Raw genomic sequence first — 6,000 nt, 5'->3', positions numbered from 1 at the left:
CCCTGTGTCAGGGAATATGAAAAACCCCTATAATGAAACCATTTTGGCTGATGGAAAAGGGCTACAGAAGCTGCTCCTGCTACAAAGACGACTCAATTATATGAGTAATTGTGATAATTTTCCTTCCATTCACGGCTCTTTCTGAAAGAGAAAAAAAGGCTGAGATGCTGAAAGGGAAATTACGTGGACAATGCTGAGTGTGAAATGGTTACACAAAAACGACTGTAAGAAAGTGTAAGACTATAAATAAATATGTTAATGTGGGCCATATAAATACACCCCCCCCCCCCCCCCGCCTCAAAAAAAAAAAAAAAAAAAATCACAAACAAATACACAGTGTAAGCACACACACACACACACACACACACACACACACACAGGATACAATATATCAACATCACACACATGTCTGGAAACACACCCATGCAGATAAATGACCAACGAGGGGGGAATAATAATAATGGCATGATGAAAGCAGATATGCAGCTGTCTGAAAATTAAGCCTTTTCTCCTTCCTATTGACAAATTTCTGCTCCTGCAAATGCACCCCAGTAGTTAGAGATCATTTGTTGTTCTGTGACAGGAAGAGGATAATTACCTCTCCGAGAGAGGCAGCAGGACTGACATGCCCTTTAGACTTAGTCGTGAATGCGAGGAGTTTGATAGAAAGCGTGGAAGAATTATTTTTTTTCTTGCGCTTCTGGCTTTTCTTTTCGGTGCTGTTTTGTTCGATGGAACATGAGAACGCAGGCGGCTCTGGAGTGCATTAAATTCTAGGTGCTCGCGCATATATAGCTCCCTCTCTCTGTCAACTCTTGCCTTTCGAAAAAAAACCTCTTAAATGCATTAAAATTTCGATTCTATTATGCTGGCAGGTAGGCCAGACACTGAGATATGCATTAGTTTTTTTTTTTTTCCCCAGCGGGGGTCAGATTAAACATTTCCTCACAACAGAAAAAGGCATTCCTCTTGGCCAGCAAGAGCTATCCTATAATTTCAGTCTCAGTGGAAAAATGACATTTCTTTTGCTTGAGTAATTGCTCCGCATACATGTATTCACATCCCAAAATCCCCTTTTTCAGAATTCACTGAACCATCTATCTATCTATCTATCTATCTATCTATCTATCTATCTATCTATCTATCTATCTATCTATCTATCTATCTATCTATCTATCTATCTATCTATCTATCTATCTATCTATCTATCTATCTATCTATCTATCTATCTATCTATCTGATATAGCAACTCTGAGGATTTGTCATGATGTGCTAAATCCTGTTTTTGGTGTGGGTGAGGGGTGGGTGTCTTCCACACACATGACTACTGACCCCAAAGGTGTCGCAATCTGGGCCAAATCTTTCCAGGCATCGAGTGCGACATTACATGCCGGCTCTTCAAATGGTTGTATCAGCCTCAAAATGACGAGTCTCCATCATCCACCATGTCATCAGCCTCATCCCAAACCCCCGATATCTTCTGTCCCATTGGGCAGCGGGGACACAACTCGGCCAGTCTGCCGGAGCCCCCTAGCCCACGACTGATTGGGAGTCCGATGGCAATGCATAGGTGCAGATGCCAATAGCATTGCGATGCCGTGCATTTCCAGCAGCCCCCCTGCTGCGCTCAGCCATAACGCCCTCCAGAGAGGTTTGGTCTTTTTTCTGGTTGCCATGGTGACATGTGGAAACGTTGCAACTACCCTACCCTTAACAAATACACAGGGGGTACCAAAAAAAAATCACCTAACTAAACATCCTACTGAAGATGTTTTTTTCAACCCTGTTCAGTACATATGCATTCATGCTGGTTGGACCTGGCATTAACAGTGGTGGTCAGGTATGAATGGTTCAGATGTCATTTTGACAATATGGACGTGTCCTGGGCATGGTCTGATGTCCACTGTGTCAGAGGATGTCATATTAAACCGTGACAGCAGACACCAGCCACGTAATGCATTGTCCCGGTTTATTGTAACTGGTAAGGTCTACATTAATGTTAGAAATGTTTCAATGTTAGAAAAAAATATAGTTATTGAACCATGGTGGTGTCCTGCTTTCAGATAACATCACAATCACATGGGATCATTTGTAAACATGTAAAGCATCAAGCGTGTATGAAAAGCTGTCCAATTCATTTGACATGGTACATACCAACAAATTAAAACCAATGATCATCTGGCCAACAGTGACAACGTATTCTTATTCAAACGGCAAAGATAACAGGGTCCACTTTGTTCCATATTGGCCATGGTCAGGCCAGCCGTGACCCTGCTGGTTCCTACCCACCATGTGGGATGTGCGTTTATGGTGGACACAGCACACCAGCACAAAACTATTGTTTTTCCAATCAGAAAAAAACCTGATTCACAGATCAACGACTGGGCCGGTTATTCTTCAATTTTCCCAGGATCGGGCACAAACAACTAAAAAAAGAAACAAAGAGAGAGAGAGAGAAAAAAAGGAAAAACCTGTTCAGCCACAATGGGTTAAGGTGTCCTCTAATGTGTCCAGAAGACAGCAAGGCTGTCAGGGCTTTTAATAAATGTAGGGAACACTGCAAGCGAAAAGTGTTGCTGTCTCAATAGAGTGACACAGACAGGCCAAGACTGTCAATGGAGCCCCTAATGACAGAGTAAGATAATGACAGGCCCCAGTCAGAATCAGCAGGAAGAGGAAGATCAATCTGCAGCGAGGGAGGGAGGGATGGAAGGAGGAGCGCGGGAAGAAGAAAGAAAAAAAAAAAAAAAGAAAAGAAGAAGAGGTGGGGGGGGGGGGGGGGTGCTCTTTCTTTCACGTCCTCGCTCCATGCTAGCTGGTCTCATACACATCTATCTGCTGCAGCTGGGCCATGCAGCGGTGAGGCGGCGAGGCGGCTCTGCGTTAAGCGGCCCGGCAGATCAATAGCCATTACAGCTCCTCCACAGCCTGACACATCGCGGGGTCGCGGCTGACATCCCACTCAGGCCCGCATTGATCCCGCTGCACAATGTTCCCCCTGCCCGGCCTGCGCAAAGCGGCCTGGGGTCCGGCCGGAATAGTAAAAAAAAAAAAGGGACAGGGGTGGGGCGGAGGGGTAACTTACCAGCTGCCGGCACACAAGTAAACAGCACCCCCCCCCAGCACATTCCTAATTCTCAATCTACTGGCGTTCCTGGGACAAAAAAATGCGGATCAAAGGAGACCACGCACCCACAATGCATGCATACAGCCATGCATACGGCGCCGTATACGGCGTGATATGCAGAAAACGATAACATCTCCCTCCTGAAGTGGACCACTGAAGACCCGGAGGGCAATTACTGCAAAAAAAGGGGGAGTTTCTGAGAAACTGGCCAAAGATAAACACAAGCGGGAGGGGAAGGGAAGAAAAAAACAGAGGACAACATAAAATTAGCAGCAATTGAAGGAAATTTCGCTTGAATCGTCCTTTGGGATGTGAGTTTATCTTCAGATCAATTCCAGCCGTGTACAAAAAACACAGGAGGGGAAACACAGAACTGTTTTTGTCGATCCTCTCTTTAAGCCATCCGTCTGATTCCTTTAGCATAGCAAATTGGTATTTTTTAAAAATCAATATTTCACATCAGGCTCATTATAGAAAAACATATACATTTTAACAGGCTGGGCAAATGAGGCCTAACATGGACATAAGAAAGTCTGATTCTCAGTTGGGACCTAGTTCTTCGAGGGATTTAGTTAAGCGACCTGTCATGTGAGCGGGTGACGCAGAGGGCATTACTGCGATGGTTTGATATTCTGTCCATTAGTACCAATACGTTCCATTTCTATTTTCGTCACGTTTCAGCACCAACACGTTCAACATGGTGAGCTGCTGACTAGACGAAATGTTTGAGAACCACTGCCATGGAACTTATCCCCCTTGCTTTATTATTTTATTATTTCATAGTAGATATAAGCTTGTTAATTCAGTTTTTTAGAAGTACTGTTTTCTTTTTACAATTTCATCCACAATTTTTTTTTTAAAGATTTTTCACCCAGTTTTTCCAAAGCAATGTTATTCAACAGCTTTGTCCATACAATTATGTAATAATGCAAAATTATATTTAGATCAGAGTGACGTTGTGGTGCAATATTTTCACTCTAAATGCCATGTCAGACCTAACTGAGGTATAAAAGGTTTCAGTATTACTGATAAAAGAGGTAGAGAAGGAAAACCGGCATTGCCTTTGTGATTCCAAATGCAGGATCATCATGTTCACAAAACAACTGTTATGAATGGGTTATTGTTTCCACCTGCGAAGATTTACTGCACAATAACAGCTGTATTTTTACATGACGGAAATATAATCAACCATTTGCTTCTGCTAAAAAGATGATCCCACGAAGCACCACGCAATTTGTCCCCCATGCATTTGTGGGACGCCGCACCAATGGGCTTTGTCCAAGAACCGCGGCCTTTTATAAAGGCCAACTCAATCTGGGATCAATGGGAGAGCGACCTAATACATATCTGTGTTTCGGGCCAACACAGAGCACAGTGCTCTCTACTGTTCCAGCACCGAGGTTGCTTCATAAAAAAAAATCCTCTCATAATCCACACTGGCAGACCATCAGCGCTCATGGTTTTGATTCCTGAATTGCGCGGCTATAATTGAGAGAGGGAATTCCCAGCCGGAGCCGGATTGTACGGCCTAAAGACAGGTGAATGCCTGTCAGGTATTCTGTGACATGCCATATTGTTCGTCGGGGTACACATTGAATTTGTGAAGCCACTGCAGAGCGGAGGAGACGGATGGGCATTGTGTCTGATTGCTTCTTGGAGAACAATAAGGCCTGTTTCATCAGTTGTCATGCCAACTTGGAGGGAAAGAGAGAGTAAGAGGGAGAATTGGGTCCCAGAGACGTTCCGCTTACTGTGGGTGGATTTTTTTTTTTTTTAATTTAAAACGCATCATAAATCTTGCATGAGGACAGAAATGTGCATTAAGACCACGGCCGAGCTATAATCCATCGCCTGGCACAATTAGACCCGTCCATGCATGTGTGATCTGCTCCACAGCGACGTGATGTTAACATTTCAAAGTGCGGTGGCGTGAATAAAAGGCAATATTTTAAACATTGCTGGTAAAGTGCACAGATACAGTACATCACTGTACCGCTTGAAAGGAGAAATGCTGGGAAAAACAGGACAACTCTTGCAGGACGTCTCGCATTATGGGGCGGGCAGGCCGACTAAACTGCTGCAGCAGCGTCTGAATGTAATCTTCATCCCTAATTTCAGTACCCGGTCGGATACAATGGCTGTCGTCACGTAGTCTGGCTTCATCATGTGCTGAGAGAGGGGGGAAAAGGGAGAGTGTACATGAAGATGAGAGCAGGTCCGCAGCGACAATGGCGTCATTTAGTGAGCCGGGGGTCAGGGGGCTCCCCCACAGACCGTCCTCAGAGGCTCAGCGACTGGTCAGCAGGGACCGACTACTGAGTAGTTAGTACGCATAATAAGTACCATCTTTCATTTATTCCTCTATATATGTTTATATTTGTATAAGCATATATTTAAATATATTTATGCATAAATGTGACTTGAACCAGCATCAGAAGTCTGACAAGTAGATCAAGAGAGACCAAATGAAACGAAAAAATGAACAATTAATTTGAAGGTGCAAATAGAGGGTGCCCTGCTTTATCTGAGAAACAGGAACATATCAAAGTCTGATCTGTCTGGGTGTGTCTTGATGCATGAAGAAAATGTGATTTCTGAGGATCTGACAAAAGAAAAGTCATTTCCTGCCAATCAGGCCGGAAATGCTGCTGGACCGTAAAGTTTATCATCTTGCACCATGCATCCCACAGGTCATTTTTCTTACCCAGAACAGCATCAATGTTTTATGAAAATATATAAGCATGGAGTTCCGTTGTAAAAATAGACCCATTTTATGGAACTAATTTTATGGAATTATCAGCCCAAAAACCACTCAGGGTTATTAGTGCCATTTTAATCCCCTGGCTGGGCGGCGTTGACTTGTACCTGTTAGC

This window comes from Denticeps clupeoides, chromosome 9 (assembly GCF_900700375.1).
Source record: "Denticeps clupeoides chromosome 9, fDenClu1.1, whole genome shotgun sequence".
Taxonomy (NCBI): domain Eukaryota; kingdom Metazoa; phylum Chordata; class Actinopteri; order Clupeiformes; family Denticipitidae; genus Denticeps; species Denticeps clupeoides.
This window is presented reverse-complemented; position numbering follows the sequence as displayed.